Raw genomic sequence first — 20,012 nt, 5'->3', positions numbered from 1 at the left:
GGCTGGCTGGTTAGGGATAAACTGGGAAGTTGCAGATGTTCAAGGGAAAGACTGTGTACCCAACTAGCAATAGACAGCAGGTCATTCCAGGAACACAGGTGTTGGTCTCAAGGGGGAACAACTCTCAGCATTCGGGTCTGTGCTAACCAGCATGGGGGTGCTCTCCACTGTAGAGCTGCACTATCTCCCCACACAACCAGACTGTTCTGTCCTGCCCAAAGCTTTCACCTGTAGCCCACAGGCTGTCCCATTGCTCCCATCTGAATGTGGACCCCAAGAAAAGTCACAGTCATGATAGATGTCTTACAGTGAGCTCCCTGGTCATATCATCACCCACTGTTTGTATTGGTGGCAGAGTGGAGTGATCCAACTGCATGGACATAAAGGTGTATCATAGGGAATTGTTACTAGGAATGGCTGATACCCCTGTCCTGAAAGGAACAGGTAGGTTTGGGGGAAGCAAGTCTTAAAAACTAAGACTTAGCGTAGCCCCATGACTCCCTCCTGAGAACACATGCACACTCCAAGGGCAGCCCCCCCGACCCCCAATAGTGCTTTATCATTAGGGTTGGCAAGTTTATCCTGGTTCTGAGCGGGGAGAGCTATTTGCCCTTTTATTTCAACAGAGACTATGCGAGGCCCAAAACTGAGAACACAGACGTTTTCCCATCTTCAAGGAGTTGTAGAAAGTTATCAGGAAATCTTGATTAATCCCAGAAAAGGATTTTGATGTTTTTTTTTTTTTAATTTTTTTTCTGAATTGAAGTATTGTCGACACACAGTGTAACAAAGCTTCGGGTGTACAGCATAGTGATTCCACGTTTTGCTGTGCTCACCCCAAGTGTAGAAGAATTTCTGTGGCTTCTTAGTAGCTTCAACTACAAAGAAAGAAAAGGAAGAGATGTTTGATCTTTACCCTTAGGAGAAAAACGCCCTGGTTTTAGGCAGTTCACATAAATCCTGAGCAGGTAATTCTTTAGGTTGGCTCTTACCTGTTGTTCTATTATAATTCTCTTTATTTTCCACATAATAATAGTAAACACTTGCAGGGCATTTAGCCTGTGCCCTGCATGCCTGTAGATGCTCTACATAGGTCTATGTAATCCTCCTGGCAGCCCTAGGTCAGTGGTATTACATCCCCATTTTACAGGCGAGGACAGGAACAGCCTGTGCGCTTACTCATCCTGCTGCCTGCCTCTTGACTTTTATTTATTTATTTACTGGTTAGTTAGTTTTTATTTTCATTCCAGTTAGTTAACAGAAAAAACATGGCATGCTTCATGAATCCACCTGTCATCCTTGCTCAGGGGCCATGCTAATCTGGCCTGGATTGTTCCAGTTTTCTTGTTTGTGCTGCCAAGGGGGCCCTGCCTCTTATCTTTTAAATGGATGTTGCGGCCGGCAAGAGCACAAGTGTATTCCTTCTAAGGGATCCATTCCTTCCAGAGTGGACTGAGCAGCCCATCGTTCTATTCCTTACTCAGCAAAGATTCCTTCCCTTGTCTGTCGGGCTGGACTCTGCTTATCTGGCTTTGCTCAGAAGGTTATGGTGTCTGTCCCAGTGGGTCATTGTGGCTGCCAGCAGTCTTGGGTGAGATGAAGGAGATCCCCTCTGTTATGTCACCTCTGTGAACCGTCTTCAGCCCAGAGGGGCACACCTGTTTCCCAAGGGCGCACCTGTAAACCAAGCTCACAGGACAGGTGTGGTAAATCAGAAGGCCTGTGTGTTAACTGGCAGTGAGAGAGACTACTGAAGGGGTTTGGTGAACTTGGGAATTGGGAAGGAAGGTTGGGTGATTTGAATGCTCAGGACCATTGGGAAAGTCAGTGGGCCACAGCGACCTCTCCCTCCCCTGCAGGAGGACACTTAAGTTCTTTAGATTTGTTAGCACAGTACATCCTGAGGCTGGGAAGTGGGTGTCTCTCCTTCTCTGGGACTTTGCATCTGTATACGTCAATCTTGCAGAAGGATGGCCCTTTCTATTCTAGCTGGTGGGGCTAGTAGGGCCAAGTAGAGACCCTGAGGTGAGCAACAATAGTGACCACTGACACTATTTTAATGGTAAAGTCCAAGGTCTTGCGTCCCACTGGTTCCCTGGGCTTCTCACTGCTCCAAGAAGGTAAAGCACACTCTGCCTTGCAATTTCATCTTTCTTTTTTTTTTTTTTAAGTAATCTCTACACTCAATGTGGGGCTTGAATGCATGACCCCAAGATCAAGAGTCATGTGCTCCACTAACTGAGCCATCCAGTTGCCCCCACTTGCATCATTTTCATCTTTTAAACATTTTTTTAAATTTTTAATTTTTTTTTAGAGAGAGAGAGAGGGAGAGGGAGGGAGAATCTGAAGCAGAGTCTATACTGAGTGTGGAACCTTCTCACAACCCTGAAATCAAGACCTGAGCTAAAACCAAGAGCCAGACGCTTAACCACCTGAGCCATGCGGGCTCCTGCCATCATTTTTTGACATCAAATGAGCAGTACCAAAACATAGTGGGTCCTGTTGGGAGTGGGGAGGGCTGATGCAGAGAGTTCAGGTCGCTGGGGAGCAGAGCCTCGCAGGAGGGCCCAAGTTCTTCAGACACAAGACTGAGTCAGCAGGGAGTTCATCAGACAGGAAGCATTGTGCAGATGCCACAGTTGTTCTGAATTGAAGGGAAGACAGGCGGCCAGAGGCTGGAATGGGACCCCTGAGGAAGAGCCACCTGATGGGACCCGTGAGGAAGAGCCACCAGGGCTGAGGAGGAAGGAGAGCTGAGGCTGCAGCTGTTCAAGGCTTCCTTTTCTGCAGTCAGCCCAACGCTCCCTCTTTTCTCCTTGTGTCCCTCCAGCCGTTATCCTTCAGCTCTCAGCAAGACCTGGGCCTGTGGGCCCGCTGTCACCACACCTGTCGCACCATGGCCTCATCAGCATTGCCTGAACCATGAATAACATCAGAGCAGATGACTGGTCACTGACCAAGAGGTCGGGGCCACAGGGTGACCCACTGCAGAGTCCCACTGTTCCCAGTGACAAGGATTAAACCCTCTACCCCGCAGGGAACTGAAATAGGGCTCTTGTCTGCCCTGTGGGCTGGAGATAGCCCCTTCCTCCCCAGCCCTATTCAATTCGGGAGCCTCGTTTAAGAAAAACATGTAAAATTACAAATGATGAAAGAAATGGTGATGCTGAAAGAAAATGTAAACAAGTCTATGTTTAAAAAGCTGGCATCCCAAACATCACAAAATCCAGAAAAATAACACATGATTATTAATCGGCTGTTTCACATATGTCTGCATTTCCTTTTTTTTTTTTCCCCCCTACATTTTTTGGGCTGTATGCTCTTTGATCACTTCTTCCTACAACAGTGATTTCAGAATACCATTTTCCCTCCAGATAATAGAAGGGTAATTCACTCATTTCTCTAGCTTGGGTGATTGGGACTTGTTTTCTATTATTGATGGATTAGGGAAAAAAGCTTGTTTGCTTCACAAGTGGTTATTGGTAATGTCATGTAAATTTTTAGGATGATTGTCAAATGTGGGGGCATCTCTCTCTGTTTTTTTTTCCTATATGAGCCATAAGACTTCAGGACATTTAAGTGCTTTTTAAAAAATTTTTATTTTTAATTTTATTTTTAATTTTTATTTTTAGTTTTTTCATTTAAGTGCTTCTGTGCGGTGACAAAGCCTGTGCTCATTCCACACGTCCGGGGTCCTTCAGGGCCGTGTGAACAAGGGGTGCTGATGCCTTAAGCTCCAGTATCTGATGGCAAATCACCCTCCTCGATATAAATGTTACGTAGAACCTATGTGATCATTTTATGTATTGACACTCATCTTTTTAATTTCATAGTTTTAGGATTACTAGAGAAAGTGTTCTCATTGACAATAAATATAATCTTACATGAATTTGGTATGTGCAGTGCTCACTCCTTCCGTATCATTTGTTAATTGCCTACTCTGATCAACCTACCTCATGTTGATCACTGGGAAGCATTCGACGACATAAAGCAGATAAGACATAGCTCAGTGTCTTCATCTAGTAGCTGTTCAAAAAGCAGCCACTAAGGCTCACATTACCCCTTCATTGGCACCTGATTTGGAACTGGGTGCTTGGAGATGTAAAGGTGGGTATTATCCCTCCAGGAGTTAGAGATGGGCCTAATTTTGGGTCCAGCTCCGAGACCAAAGTGGGAGTCAGGGTTTGTCTCAAGTTATAAATAGAATGGTCCTCGGGGCACCTGGGTAGCTTGGTCGGTTAAATGTCCAACTCCTGATTTTGGCTCAGGTCATGATCTCAGGGTCCTGGGATCAAGCTCCATGTCAGGCTCTGTACTGGATGTGGAACCTGCTTGAGATTCTCTCTTCCTGTGTCCTGCTTCCTCGCTTGCTCTCTCTCTCTCTCTCTCTCTCTCTCTCTCAAAAATAAATAAACCAACAAATAAAGAGAATAAAATATTTAAAAAATACAATGGCCTTCCCTCATTAGCCATGAATTCTCTACAGTTAATCTCTATCCATGAATTCTTCGGTCATCAATAATACTCTATAAACATAGCCACAGTTACATATTAAGCCATACTTTTAAAGAGCTCGATGATAATGTTTAGTTTGCTGTGTCTCCCCCAAATCTTTTGATTCTTACCAAGTTCAGCCACAGAGGTTGTCAAAATATGGTTTTCTATTTTGCAATGTTAAAGACTCTCCTGTGGCAGAAATATCTGTGTACAGGGAGTCAAGAAGCTGGAGTTGCCACAAACTCTGCATGGGTACCTGCTGGGATGCTTTTGGTTGCAAATGACAGCAAAGCCACGTTGAGTGTCCAAAAGACAGAGGGAGTCTCAATACCTAGTGTGTGCACTGGGTCCCAGCTGGGCCTGCCCGTTCTTTCTTTCATGCCCATCCAGGGACCAACCAGCGGGGTCAGTCCCACTTATTCCATGGGACTGGATGTTTGGGGTGCTGTTGAACACTGGCAAGGACACTACCTGTGTGCATTCTGTGACATGTGGGCCCTAAATCACTTCGCTCCTTTGGACTTTATTTGCCTCATTCAATTAGGGGCTCGTCTGACACCATTAGTAAAGCCCTTCCCAAGAGTAACCTTTAAGATTTTATTTTCTGTTTGCATTAATTGGTTTTTGTAATGAATAAACAAATCTTTTCTGGCCAGTGCTGTCAAGCCAAGAATGTAATTAGTAAATAAATAGCTCTGTGTAGATTAAATGATAAGTCAGGGCAGTCAGCCTTAGTGACTTTCTTCCTACTCATGAGTTGTAGATTTTGATCTAGAAAAATGGGCCATAGAGGCTGTGAGGGAAGAGCCTTGGAGCATGGCTGCTAAAACCTGCCCTGACTTAGTAAGCGACTGACTTCGGAAGGGTATCTGTTGCACAGCAGACGCGACTTGGTTGTTCCTTCACAGGAGATCAGGGAAGGTCTGGACAGGCCTCCTGTTTCTTACCATAACCATTGGAGCTTTGCTCTGATGCCGGTATCGCAAGGAAGCCAGGAAAGGTTGCATTTGGATCCGGAGGGAGCTGGTGTTGGCAGAAGCCAGGAGAACTCTAAATGGCAGTGCAATCAGATCCCTGTGGATAGCTGAGGGTTTCTCGGGACCGAAACCACAGACCTCAGCTTTCTACTCCGTCCACTTTTTACAGAGCCTTTGGCTAGCCCTGAGATGAGATTCCAGTCATGGCAGCAGGAGAGCTTTCAAGGAAGCACAGGGAGGTGGTTCATGACAAAACGAACTCCTCAGCCTCGGTACCCAAATCTAGGTGCCAGAGATGGCAGTGAGCTTTGGGAACAGGTCTCCTCCACGTCTTCAGTGCCCGGGGCTGGGAGAAGATTCCAGAACACCTGTGGGGCCCAGGGCTGCCTCAGTAGTTTTGCCCATCTGTCCAGGACCTACGGGGAAAAGTTAATCGGATTGGTAGAGCGGTCAGTCTATTTTCACTGCGACTTGCTGATTTTTGAATGAATTGATAGAGTTGCCAAAGGTTGGTCTGTGCTTTGATCGAATTCTCTGTAATTTAGCTTCTGGAAGATAGTTCTGGGGTGGTGGTCAGCACTGTTTCTAAACTGGCAGGCAATACTCTCTGACTTTGTGTGCAAAGTACAAAAGTGCAGAGCTCGAAAATGGTTTCTAGTGAAATGGAAGCATTAGCTTGAAGGGAAGCTATCAGATCTTGATCTCAGTGGTCATAGCAGATGGAGAAAAGGTTCATTTGTTGGCGTGGGGGAGGTTAGAGTATGGATTGAAGAGAGAGCACATCGTTCTGTGAGTTGCGTAATGGGCACCTCCATAGCACCTTGTTTGTTTCTGAGGATCCATCCGAACGGGAGATGCGGATAGACTTGGAGTTTCGGGCCTGGCCTCTGGAGCTGTCACTGTCATGAGTTATTTGTTGTTGTTGTTGTTGTTGTTGTTGTTTTCATGATCGTCATGCTTTACGATCAGTAGGAGCACGGCGCTGGTGTACCACCACTGCCCTGGGTATTTTGGTATTTTTGTCCCTATGCTTGTCTGTTCAGTGAATGGTGTCTGCGTTCGGTACAAGCCTCAGGGGCTACCCCTGGCAGGACAGAAGGGATGTCATGGTTAGCGGCCCATTTTGCAATATGCGATGCAAAAAAACCAGATGAAACAGTCCCCCACCCCAAAATCTCTAACGAAGAAGCCCAGGATGTAGACTGCAAGCAGCAAGGTACATTTCTGTGATCTTGGAAACTAGGGATGGAGAGCATGCAGAGATTAGAGAACGCAGCGGTGAAGAGTGTGGGCTCTGCAGGCCCCAAACACACGGGGTCTTGCCTTTTCAAGCAAGCGCCACTGGCACACGCCTTAATTTCTGGAAGCTCAGGATCCTCGTCTGTAAGAGGATGACCGCACCTCCCTCATCAAGGTAAGTGGAAGGAAGAAATAAATAATGCAGGCAGAGCTCCAGGCGAGTAGGAAGCAGGGGAGAGCTTTTGGCGTTGTGTATGTTTTATGAATCTTTGGATTGCAGGAATTGGGCACTTGGTGTTCATTGTTCCCGCTATTGCTGGGCAGGTGGTCCTCCCTCAGGAAAATAAAGAATAGGGCCGTGTCAGGAGTGTCTGCGGACCAGCCAGGTTTCCCACCCATGGAAGGAGAGGCAAGCTCGCTGGCAGACATGTGATCAACGTGCGGCTTGACTTCAAAGCCGTGTTTGGTCCACACCTTTCCCCAGAGAGGTGGCAGGAATCGAGTTCGCGGAGGGCTTAGAGCAGCCGAGTCTTCAGTGGGATGCCATTTGAGGCTTTTCCATTCCTTTGGTTGGAACCGGGTTTTCACACATGGTGTGATTAAAAAACAACGACGACGACACTGCAAGAACTCTTGCACAGAGGACCAAAGGAATGGCTTCTTAGTAGATACAGAAGGGTGGAGAAAAAAAAAAAAAGACAAACCACCATGCCAAGCACGTGAAGACCAACCAGATTGCGTCGGTAGGTGGCAAAGTACTTGGCTATAAATATTGCAGGACTCCTCTTTCTCTACTTAAAAGAAAAATTGCTTTGCATTTCAGACGACAGAAATGGCCGGACAAGCCTTTGGTTCGTGTGCAAGAAACTGTGAAAACAACATGAAAGATTTTCCTAAAATCGGGTTTAAGTCAAAGCCCCGGTCTCGATTTGCCTTCCATGCATTATTTCTCATACGTTACGCAAGACTCCCCCAGGCCCCAAACCATTCATTTTTCCTGTAATCTCGAGGTGTGCGCAGGGTCCGACTGAGCTTCAAACCTTTCTGCTTTCACTTTTGGTTAGTTGGAACCCCTATCTGGCGGGATTTGAATATGAGTGTTTTCTGTGGCTTTTCTGTGGCTCCTTTTCAAAGTATTCAAAGCAGTTTAAAAATACAGAATGTTCAGCGATCTGACCAAGAGCTAATGTAAGTACTTATTTGGGGGCTATTTTTAAAAAGATCTCTTAGGGCAGGTTTGAAACTCTTAACTCTGACTCTGTCTTGGAAGTAGCCACGCCGATTAAACAAGGGTCTGAAAAACAGGAGACTAGTCCTCCGCAGTCACAATGCTTTCCGTAGCGACAGTTAGGAGCAAAGAGCACAGTCTAGGGAAACAGAAGAGCCAAAATTATTTAATATTAAACAGGAAACCGACCAGGGGAGCGTGCAGCAACATGGTGGGTTTTCAGCAAATCTGTGGCCGGGTTTGTCCGTAACAAAAAGCCTCAAGGAGAACTTTGATGGTGAGTTTCCATGAAAATCTTCACCAGAACGTGGCCACTGGAAGCAGGTTCTGTATTATAGAGTTTTGAAGCAACCCGTTTCCACCAGAGCCAAAGGAAATTTGGAAGCAAATTGAAAACCTCTCCAAGAGTGGAAAATGCTCTGCACTTGTGTTCCGCCTTTGTGCAGGGCTGTCACTCACCCAACATGTGCATATGAATATTCTTTCTGAAGACCTGGGCTTCATTTTAAGGTCAGCCTTCAATTTCTAGAGAATATAATTTGCTGCTATTTTTAGGGCCTCATGATTGCTCGTAATAACTAATGGAAAAAAAAAAAAAAACCTCAACAGAGAAATAAATGTGTAACAGCTGTGTCTGCTTAAACTTGATTAAAGGCAGTAAAAAAAAGTAAACAGAAGAATGAATGTGACAATAGACAAGGGGGAGACGAGTATCCCTCTCATTGGGAAAAGTTTTGCAGACATAACTCGTTCTCCTTCGGAGGCTGGCGATGTCTGTGTTTAAAGTTTACTTTACTGTTTGTCTTGAGTGGGATCAGTGTTGTAGTGAATAATTTATAGCCAGCATGAATGAGCTCATTAGTCACCTTTTCAGACTTTAAATGAGTTTTGTGGTTGTCATTACTCGAGCCTTCTGTTCAGCCGCCGAGCAAAATGACAGTTTGGCAGTTGGCTGCCTTGTTGTCGGGCAGCCTGCTCCCCTTCAGGTCTGTGTTGCTTTTGTATTTCATTGAAACCTTTCCTTTCTATCCCGGGGCTGGTCCACGGACTCTCACATTTCAGATGCCTTTTGCACCCCAAGCTTAAAGGAGAAGTTTTTCATGGATTAAAAAAAAAAAATCTTTCAGTTGCGTCTGCCACAGAGAATGAAGTGGATGGAGTGAGCTTTTTCCAGCAACTGCTGTGTATTATTCTCTTTGTGCTTGGTTTGATATTCAAGTTATTCAGAAGCAGCAAGCTGGGGAGTCGTTGCTCAGCGCCTGAGCCGGGCACTCACAGGGTGGCAGGCCTTTCGGGCCAGGGGGTGTCCCTGGAGTGTAGAGGCTGGGAAGGAGGTTTCGGAGCGGGTTTGCATTTTGACAGTCCTGAAAAATCAACATGAGGTGAGTGTGTGGGGATGAAGAAACGGAACTCCCGAAAATCTGCCAGGCCAGATTTCTAGGGCCAACAAAAACCATGTTTTTCCTGCAAAGGGCTGGAGAAGATGACCCTTCAGGATCCCGGCCAGCTGGGGGTCCAGATCGTGGGGCCTGGCCATGACGTCTTCCTCAATTCTCCGTCTTCCCCGTGCAAATCATTGAGAGAAAGCAAACTGTTGCAGCTGCCTGCCCACCGTGCCTTTGGAGGCTTGCCTGGGAGGCTGGTATGTGAGGAAGACGAGCCTGGGCATGCCAGTAGCAGGTGGGATTTCTTTGGAACGGATGTCGTGAGGTTCATCCCTCCCTTTGAACCTGGCCTGGGCCACCTCCGGAGCGCTCTGACGTCCACTCTCTGGGACTGGACTCCATCCGGAAGTCCAAGACACCGTGGCATGCCCACCTCGGGCCTCGGGTAGCCTCTGCTGGCACTCAGGCCGTGTGGAAACTTGCCCGGGGTGTCTCAGCCAATGGCCTGGGCCTCTGTTCTGAGGTCTCGTTGACGTTTGCTGTGAGCAACAGGCACTAATGGCTGCCATCGCCAACGTGGGCAGCACACCCCCTTCCGGGATCCATATTGTTAGACAGCTGGCCTAGCACTGTGTGAGGCATGTAGGAAAGATGCTCAGTATTCCTCTCTGGAAGAAGTGCCAACTTAAAAAGGACGCCTGGTTGTTCAAAGGGGGCCAAATCTTTGAAGCCAGCGATAGTCACATGTCTTTGAGCACGGGGGACTGCAGGGTGTGGGGGGGTATTAGGTGCATGGTGCACCCACAGAGAGATGGCGGTCCACTTGGCCACTTGCTTCCCAGCGCCCACCCCTCATGAGACTGAGTGCTCAGCGTGCACTTGGGCCTCACGGTGGATGGGCATGTTTTGCTTGCACCTGAACCAAAACAGTAAAGGCACGCAGGAGGCTGTTTCGCGAAGGAGGGAGGATTCGAAGCAGAAAGCGTTGGTGAACTGCACGACCTAATAGAGAAGAGCAGCCTCCAGGTTTGCAGTCATCATAAGCTGAAAAGTTGCTCATCCCCCAAGCAGAGTTTTACGCAGCAGGGAAATAAATATATTGGTGATATCTTAACCTAGGCCGTGTGTCCCAGAGACCCTCGTCAAATTCGTAGTTTTTACTTGTGTTTCAAAAAGGCCGTCTTGAAGAGGGGAACTGACTGTCTGCTTTCCCATCCTTCTGAGAAAGTAAAACAAGAGACCTTATTCCTTGGCATGGTTAAGGCTTTGGCAGACTTAGCAACTGCAGCCCCCGAGACCGTGGTACTTGGTGTACTTGGTGAATAGAGGGAAACAATGAGAGCTCTTCACAACTTTGCAGGAGGAGAAGGTTGATGGTGCTACTTTTCTTTGACTCATCTGTGTAGTTATTAGATACCAGCTTGAGAGCAATAAAAAGAAGCTTTTTTTTCTTTTTTTTTTTTTTTCCTGTTAAGTGATCGATATTTTTGATTACTGCTGTGCCACCTGTGCTATGAGCAGAAGAGAAGTACAAGGCGGGGTCCTTGCCTCTCAAGGCACTTACAATTTGTTTGATGCTCACTATCTAGTTATATATATTTTTTTATTACAAAGATACACCATACCATATTGATTAGGACCCAGGAACATGGAACTTCAGCTTTTCGCAAATAGTGTCTTTTCATTCCGTTTAAAAGTCCCTTTTTCCTTCTTTCTCCTTTATAGCCTGCTCACAGTGTTTCCTCTCTCGAACCCCGCCACTCCTATCCTTCGTGTCCTTGCTACCCCACCCCCCGCCCCGCCCATCCCAGGGGTTCTCCAAGAGGAATTCAGATGTTCTGCATGGATCTGAAGCTTCCCTTGGTTCCTACCTGCGACCCGGCTCCAAACTCTGGAGCTAGACTCTGTGGGTTCAAATCCCAGCCCTGTCACTTACCAGCTGTGTGACCTTGGGCAGGTGACTAAACCTCTCTGTGCCTCACGTTCCTCGTTTATAATATGGGCACAATAATATAGTACCCTCCTCACATGGTTAATGTGAGGCTGGAATGAGCCAATATTTGCCAAACCTTGAGATCCTGCCTGGCACTGAATAAGTGCTACCTAAGTGTTTGTTAAATACAGTTGGTGATTATTCATGTATTTATTCCATATTTGCAGATTCATGTACTTGCAAAAAATTACCTGTAACCCCAAAAGTAATGAATAACTCGGGGTGCTTTGATGGTCATTTGTGGACATGCGCAGAGTAGCCAAAAATTTTGAATTGCCCCAATGCACACATTGCCAGCTTACGTCTAACAAAGCAACGCTCTGGCTTCTTCTTTCAGTTCTCATACTGTAAACAAGCATTCGTTCTGTGGTCTATTTTGTGCTCTGCTTTTTGTGCTTTTTTTGTTGTTGGTGGTGGTGATTTTTCTGTTTAACATGGCAGCCAGTCGTAGTGCTGGAGGTTTAGTGTTCCTGGGTGTGTGAAGGCTGAGTGCCTCGTGGACAATATACAGAAGCCTTGTTGGAGAGGTCTTCATTCAGACATGAGTTTTATAGAGCTGTTGGCTGAGAGTTCAGTGTTAAGGAATCAACAATGTAAAGTATCTTTAGATGGAAAAGCATCTAAACATGGTTACATAGTCATCAGGTCACGAAAATGCTGTCACCAGCAGCTCACAGGAACCTGGCCGTGTGTTTCCCCCTGGGAGCAGTAGTTCAGTGTTTGCTAATTCATTGTTTGTAGAAACTTTATAGGACATAACTTCCACAAATAATGAGCCTCGGCTGTAGATAAATGGAGTCCAAGAGCTCAGAGTGGCAGCTTTTTCTAGGGCGAGCTTCTGACTGCCAGAGTATCCCTCAGAAGGCAGGAGAAGCGGAAGTAATTCTGGCCACGTGGAGTGCCTCAGCTGGGCACAGATTTTCCTATCAGATTTGAAAAAAGAAAAAAAAAAGATATAATCAATCTGGTCTTTTATAAGCACAAATTGTTAGAGAAGATCAATCTGAAACTAAGAGTAAATCTTCCCCCTCCGCCCCCCTCCCCAGATTCCTAATTCAAGAGTATTTTCCCTTATCTTTGGACCTTAAGAGGTTGTAGGGGAAGTTGGATACTCAAAACCTATAAATCAAAAGCCTTCCTACAACCAGACAATAGACACCATAACACGGGGGACCATGTTTGTTATACTTAGTGGTTCTCCTGTTTGCTCAGAGCACCAGCCTTTTCAAAAGAAAGGATTCACTTTGTTCCTTCTGATTGAGAAGATCACAAAATTAAACTCTAACTTGCTTCTCCACGCTCTTACTTTTTGAAATGTTTGCAAATTGTTTCACCCATATCCTACAAGGGAACGTGAAAATGATCATGAAAAAGGAAACCTTCACCGAAAATGACCGGAAAATCCAAATGGCAGGAAACAAAGGGAGCATGGGGCTGGGGGAGAGGGGTGGGGGTGGGGGGGTGGTGGCACAGAATATAATAATATGCCTGCAGCCTCTTATTTCAGCAATTTCCGAGTTTTCATGATTTTAAACAATGTCCCAGCAAACCTTCCTAAATACAGTGTTGCGTATTCTAGTGCATGTTTCCAGTAAGTGCTGCCCGCGTGGCTTGTGTGTGTCAGGCTCTAGGGTGAGTGTGTGGACCTTCCAGAACCGCTGGGTCACTGGGGTAGGTAGTCAGGTGGGCGACTTAGTGATCTTGTTAGAGTGCCTCCCTAGGATAAATTCCTAGAAGTTGCAAATTTAGGGTCCGTGGCTGGGCTCACTTAGGTTGTCATTGAACAGTTGTCCCCAGTCACATTCTTCCAGACACCCACACCAGCACGGGTAGGGTAATTTCTTTTCGGCCTGTGCCAGTCTGGTAGATGAAATGAGATGTCACAATCGCTTTCATTTGCATTTCTATGTTTTTTTTTTGTTTGTTTGTTTGTTTTGTTTTTTTTTGTTGTTGTTGTTTTTTTACTGAGGTGGATCCTCTCTCCATGGGGGTTTTAATTATTTTTGTTTCTCTTTTGATGAATTGGCCCCTTTTCTCATTAGGGTGATGACTTTTTTTTTTCCTTTTTTCTCCCCTCATTGAGTTGTAAGGGTTATACGTTTAAATATTAACCCTTTTTTCCTATGTGTGGCAGATATTGCCTCATTTTTTTAATCTATCTTTTTGCTTGATTGATGACCCCAGCACGACACGCAAATTTTAAATTGGTGGGCAGTCAAATCTGTTAATGTTTTCCTTTGGATTTATTTACTTAACAAAAACTGTGCTAAGTGCCAGGGCACTGTTGTATGTGTTTTGCAAATATTAATTCATTTGATCTTCATCAGAACCCTATGAAGTGGGCCTTACTGGTAGTCTCCCTCCCTACCCCCCCCCCCTTTTTTTTTAAGATGAGGAAACTAGGTGGGGAGAAAGAAGTTAAGTACCTTGACTAAGGTTATCCACCTCTTGTATGTAGTAACGTGAGAATATGCACCTGGCCCCAGGTTCTTAGGCTAGCCATCAGGCCATACTACCTCTGGCTGTGGTATTTTGCTCCGTATGTGTGTTTATCTGTAGTTACTTCGTAAATGCTCCCCTAGTCTCCTAGATCCTTGAGGGCAAGTGCTACACCTTTTATTATTTCTCCAGGTTCCTTCCTGGTCCCCTCCACGCAGTCCTAGGCAGAGTAGCTAGATGCTCCGTAAATACTTGTTGACTGAATGCATTAACTAAATCTGGATTCTGGATCATTTGCTCACACTTGTGTTTATGCTCAGAGAGGAGTTGACAGGTCCTGTGTTTTCATGTTGCCTCCAGCAGGAGACTTGATAAGCTGGGGTTTGGCTTGGGCACCTGAGCTAATGAACTTCACTCCCCCGGTCTGGCTGTACTTTTCCCTTACCACACATCCCTCCTTCCCTCCTCAAATAAGCCTCCTGGCTCTGTTCCCTGCTGGAGAAACTTGAAGAAGCCTTTTCCCAGGCTACACCCTTCCAAACCTGTCGTGTAAACACCAAGAATGCACAAGAGGGAAATGCAAGAGAGGATGACAAGTGCCAAGATGCTGGACCAAGTCTTGAAATGCTCTAAGACTGGAGCACCTTCCAGCCGTGCCGCTGGGTCTCTCTTACTTCCACGTCCAAGGCTAAGGGAAAAACGGAGCAGCTTTTCTACCAATACCAAGAACATTCTCTTCAAGGTTGAAGCGACTCAGTCAACCCATGATTGAGTAGTTTTCTTTGACCATAATCTTCCCCTCTTTTCTCACTTTAGACAATCCCTCTTGGTTTTGTCTTTGAAGGCTTTTATACATTCCTTCCTTCCAGTCTCATAGACTATTCTTCAGTAAGTCAGTGGGTCTCAAAGTTTGATCCCTCAACCACCGGCAGCAGTGTCCCTGTGAGCTTGCTAGAAACATGAATTCATGCCACGGCCCCAACCTACTGAATCACAAACTCTGGGGGTGAGGGCCAGCAAGCTGCACGTTAATAAACCTTATAGGTAATTTTGGTGCACACTCAAGGCTGACAACCAGTTCTCCATGGGATCCTCCCCACTTATCATTAGAACATCGTAAACGTAAATGAGCTCTCATGGTAGAAAATTTAGAATATAATAGACATGAATGAAAGAAGCAGGCCAAAAAAATTATCCCCCAACTCTGCCACTCAGACAGGATCACTATTTTAATATTTTAGCATATTTTATAATTTTTGAAAACATAAAAAACCTTTATTCCCTTTTATGTGGATTATGGTCTTGCTTTCTCAGGAGTTCTGCCTGCTTTGGGTTTTTCATTTTTTTCCCCCTTTCTTCTCCCCAAACTTGTCTTGAATCCACAATTCCAGTCCTTTTTTTTTTTTTTAAATCAATCTTTAGGATTTTATTTATTTATTTTACAGAGAGAGAGAGAGAGAGAGAGAGAGAGAGAGAGAGTGCGAGCATGAGCTGGGTGTGGGGAGGAACAGGGGAAGACAATAGCAAGCCAACTTCCCCAGTGCAGGGCCCAGTGCAGGGCCCAGTGCAGGGCTCTTTCTCACAACCCTGAGGTCATAACCTAAGCTTTTGAAACCAAGAGTCAGATGCTTAACCTACTGAACGCCCCCCAGGTGTCCTCACAATCCTTTTTTTTTTTTTTTAAATTGAGATATACTTGACATAACAACGTTGTGTGTGAGTTTAAGGTATATAACATAGAGATTTGATACACTTAAATTACAACGTGATTACTGGTGTCTCATTAGCCGACACCTCTGTGGTGTCACATTATTAGCATGAAAATTATTATCAATTAAAATCTAATCCCTTAGTTTAAATATTTCCAATACAGTTTTCTTGTTGATAATCACTGTGCTGTGTATTAAATGGTCTCTGGGACTTACTTTTCTACTAGTTCCAAGCCATTCTTTTCAAGCATATTTCTGATAGTGTCACTTCCGTGCTCAAAATATTCAGTGGGTTCCTCTTGCCATTTGAATGAGTGCATATAAACTGCTCATCGTAGCAGTTGACAAAGAGTTTTGTCATAGAATGTTTCCCCTCTTATCCACCAATACACATACTCCATAAGGAACAAACCCCCTTTTGTCTCTGGCACCTAACAGAATGTTATGTACTTGGTGGGCACTCAGTAAATATTTGTTTGAGGAACCAATGCATCTTCTAATACGGTCAGATCATAGTTGATAAATCTGCATGTGCTATTCATTTCTCCAACCCAGAACAGTAGCTCCTGCTGCACTGCCTTCTCAAAATGTATAGGCCTGGGGCCCATCGTAGAAGATTCTGATCCATTAGGTGAGGCTTCCTAAAATACATAAGCTCAGGCCTATAACATGCCTTCCTCATTTCTGCAGGTCAAACACTAACCCATCTTTATTGGATATCCTCCTTCTAAAGTCATCCCCAGGCCTGTCATGCCTGATGGTTCCACCATGGTCCTAGCCTCAGCTGATAGGAGGGTGTGGGCAGAAAGGAACAGTCACCTAAGTCAGGCTAAGCCAATCAGGTGATTTCTCTGAGAATATAAACCATGTCATGGAAGGCAGAGGCAGTCCGAGGGTGGCGGGTGCTGAAAGTCAGGAGGTTTGGACGTGGTGCTGGCAGCCACACATGGTCATAAGTGAGCAGAGAGAGCCAACCTGTTGGGAGGCGAGTGGAATAAATATGTAGAGGGAAGTAGGAAAGACTGTGGTCTCAGAGGGAAGGGGAGGTAGAGAGCGAGAAACTGCTTGATGACGTCCCAGTTCTGAGAAGCCCGGCGGGGCACCTGGGTTCCCGCTCATGTGACCCCTTTAGTCACTGGAGCCAGCTTGCAGGATCCCTGACCAGGAGACCATCTCTGCAGGCCTGCCTCAGATTCCTCCCCGGCTGTGCAAGTCCCCAGTCCACCCACCTGCGGGATCCTCTCACTGCTCATCTCTTCAGGTGTTACTGCGTCAGGGGGGCTGGGAGGCTTTACCCTGAACTAGTCCATAAATAATCACGTTGGCCAAAGAACCAGAAATGGGAAGGGCATGGAAGCACGTTGGAGAAGAAGGAAGAAATCATTAAGGGGAGAGGCACTCTTCTGTACAGCGGAGGAGGAACCTGAGGAGACCTATTGGGTGAAGAGTCCAGGTCTCCCCTCCCTCCCCCTCAGACTCCTGTATACCCTGGGGGCGCCTGCCCAGAGCAGCTGGGGAAGGGTCTTAGCAGCTCCCCAGCCAGGGAATAAGTGTTGCCCAAAGTGACTTCCAGGGCACGCATAGGATTTTGTTGTCAAACCCGCTTATAGAACAATTGTTGAAATAGTGCCACTTGCTTTTTTTTTTTTTTTAAGATTTTATCTATTTATTCACAAGAGACACACACACAGAGGCAGAGACACAGGCAGAGGGAGAAGCAGGCTCCCTGCAGGAAGCCCTATGTGGGACCGGATCCTACAACCCCAGGATTACACCCTCAGCCGAAGGCTGCTCCACCACCGAGCCACCCAAGGGCCCCTGAACAGTTCCACTTGTTTTTTGAAGACTTCTCAGGGGCGAAGGCACAAGGGTAATTTGTAAATGTTTAGGAGGGGAATTGAAAATGGAATTTTTCCAAAGAATTTGGGCCCTGCCCCCTTTTTATCAGGGAGCATCTTTCGGAGCTGGGGTTCTGTGGAATTAGAAGGTGGAAAGGCCACCCCAAAGGCTGCCTTTGGCTTTCAACAAATGTCTGAGTGCCCCACGTCAGAGGGACGAATAGGCAGATGTTTGTGCTCCCTCCTCCCCATCAGGCAGTGCTGGTCCACCACTTCCTCTTCAGGATGATGTCTCTTGCCACATCCCCATACCCCTAGGAGAGAGAAATTAAGGAATACAGACAGTCCCTGACTTAACAATAGTTCGACATACGATTTTTTGACTTGGTGATGGTATGACAAGCAATATACATCCAGTAGACACCACACTTCAGGTGGGGAATCTGAATCTTTTCCTGGGCTAGTGATAGACTGTCTGATCCCCTGTGGGGAGGCCTGGCAGCTGCAGGCAGTGGGGGGAGACAGCTGCCAGGCCTCCAGCCATTCTCTACTCAATACGACCACTCCGTTTTTCACTTTGAGTAGTCGTCAGTAAGGTACAGGAGATACTCACCGCTTGTGATAGACGATGTTGGCCTGGTTGTAGGCCGATGTGAGCGCTCTGAGCATGTTCAAAGTGACCGAGGCCGAGCTGTCGTGTGTGCTGGGTTAGGTGTATTAAATGCAATTTTGACTCAAGATATTTTTGACTTCTGATGCTGGGCTTCTTGGGACATGACCCCATCGTAAATAGAGGAAGGTCCATATGTTTGAGGATGGAAGAAACCAAAAACACGCAGAAGGAAAGAGAGGCTAATAAAAGACAGCTTACCTCACCGTACTCCACCCTCTACTTAGGGCTTCCCCTGGCCCAAGGCTTGTGTGCCTTAAAGGTGTTCGGCCTACATGGCTGGTTCACACACTGGAGGCTAAACACAGCTTGCACGGACAATTTTAAGAGCGACACACTCCACGGGCTTGATGAACTGAGGACTGGAGCGAAGATTAACATGCCACTTCTCTTACTGCGAAGAGATTTCTAGCTATGGCGTGAGTGTGGTTGGCCATGTGGAGGGTTGGGTGCTGGTCATGGAAGGGGAGTATTGCTCTTCCTCTTTTGGGTCAGGGGGTGGGGGTGCGGGGCAAGGCGCTTGGACCAAGGTCTCTGGCCTTGGTTCCTTTGATGGGAGATTCAGCCCACACAGCTGATATGCTGAAGGAGGGTGCCACATGCTTGACTGGTATCCGGTTGTCCCCTTGTCACCAGTTCTAATGCTTAGAATCTCTGGCTTAAGGCTTCCGAGGTATCCATCTCCCTCACCTTACCCCTTTTGCTTAGCAGGTTTGGGTAGGTCACATCCAGCGCTCAGTAATTAAAAGGGGTGGGGCTGGATGGCCCCCACCTTGGAGTCATCTCCTGGGTGGGATTTGCCTTACAACTGCTAAGCAGTCAGGCCCTGTGGCCAGTGTCCTTGCTGAAGACTTACCATCACCCACCCCTCTGAAGCTCTGTTAAAAGCAATGACTTCCCAGATCCATTGGGGTTTCTTTGTTTTTTGGGAACAACAACAAAATAATATCCAGAAGCCCTTGTGGATTTGTCTCTCGAACCTGGCCAGGTTCAAAGGTGCGGCAAACGAGAGGCCTTTCTGAGGGAGGGCGCCCTGGGCCTTCTCCCTGGGTTGCCTGCAGTTTTCAGGGAGCTCAAAATGGCCAGTCCCCTGGCTCAGGTGGGTTCAGGTGGTGGTGGTGATGGGGGGGGGGCGGCCTTTTCACCTGGGCTTGTCTTCTGTGGAGGAGCCGACTGATGTGGCTGCCTGGGAGAGGTGTGCAGTCACCACCAGGGTGTCCTGTCGGACTCTCCAGAGGCAGCTGGCTGGGGTGGCTTCGGCAGTGGGTGGCCCTTCTCTGGAGGAGCCCGAGCTCCTGGAGCGGTCGCTGGGGGGCCCTGCGAGCTGTCTGCCGGGCTCTGGAGAACTCGCAATGCGAGGGCGCGGAGGGCGCGGGGGCGGGTCGGCCCCGCTGGAGAGGCCCTCCCGGCGCGGCCTCCAGGACGGGCCTCCGGCTCGGCTCGGCCGCCTGTAATGGCCTCCCTCCTGCCTCCTCCCTCCTCCCTCCTGCCTCCCTCCTCCTGCCTCCCTCCCTCCTCCCTCCCTCGGCAGACACGCGCCGGCGGACGACAGCAGGCGCGGCCCGGCCGGGAGGCTGCGGTGCCTTTGTGCCTTGGCTCCCGGGGCTCGAGGTGGGCGCTGGAGGAGGGCCTGGGAGCCCCGCAGGACGCCGCGGGCGGGGGGAGCGGAACCCCCGCGCCCCCCGCAGAGCCTCGCCCGCATCGTAATTCTTCTAATTCTTACTTTCGAGCCTTGTAAGGCGTGCGGATGGGGCAGGAGCGTGCGGCCCGCCCGCGTGGCCCGAGCCTGGGGAAGGGCCGGCTGCGCCCCCCGTCCCGGTCCCGGTCCCCGTCCCGGTCCCCGTCCCGGTCCCCGTCCCGGTCCCCGTCCCCGTCCCGGTCCCCGTCCCCGTCTCCGTCCCCGTCTCCGTCCCCGTCTCCGTCCCGGTCCCCGTCCCGGTCCCCGTCCCCGTCCCCGCGGCGCCTTGGGAGCCGCCCCCCCCCCCCCCCCACCGGCCTGGGCCCCGGCTGCGCCCCCGGGAGCGCTCGGGCGCGGGC

At 47.8% G+C, this 20,012-nt stretch overlaps 1 protein-coding gene, 1 long non-coding RNA gene and 1 other non-coding gene across 5 annotated transcripts in view; 1 reads left to right on the top strand and 2 right to left on the bottom strand.

Annotated features, from left to right (window-relative positions):
• Positions 1-20,012, top strand: part of LOC140593697 (forkhead box protein N3) — a 248,655-nt gene that overhangs the window by 147,152 nt on the left and 81,491 nt on the right. The window lies entirely within an intron of this gene.
• LOC140597350 (uncharacterized) lies at positions 725-19,828 on the bottom strand. Its single transcript, XR_011999205.1, has 2 exons — positions 17,919-19,828; positions 725-12,242 (listed from the first exon to the last, which is right to left on the bottom strand). It is a non-coding gene; the product is annotated as an uncharacterized lncRNA (long non-coding RNA).
• On the bottom strand, positions 1,263-1,368 carry LOC112930210 (U6 spliceosomal RNA). Its single transcript, XR_003237066.1, has one exon. It is a non-coding gene; the product is annotated as a U6 spliceosomal RNA (small nuclear RNA).

This window comes from Vulpes vulpes, unplaced genomic scaffold (genome assembly GCF_048418805.1).
Source record: "Vulpes vulpes isolate BD-2025 unplaced genomic scaffold, VulVul3 u000000644, whole genome shotgun sequence".
Lineage (NCBI taxonomy): Eukaryota > Metazoa > Chordata > Mammalia > Carnivora > Canidae > Vulpes > Vulpes vulpes.
Note: the sequence above shows the minus strand (reverse complement) of the source record. Positions and strands in the feature narration are given on the sequence as shown.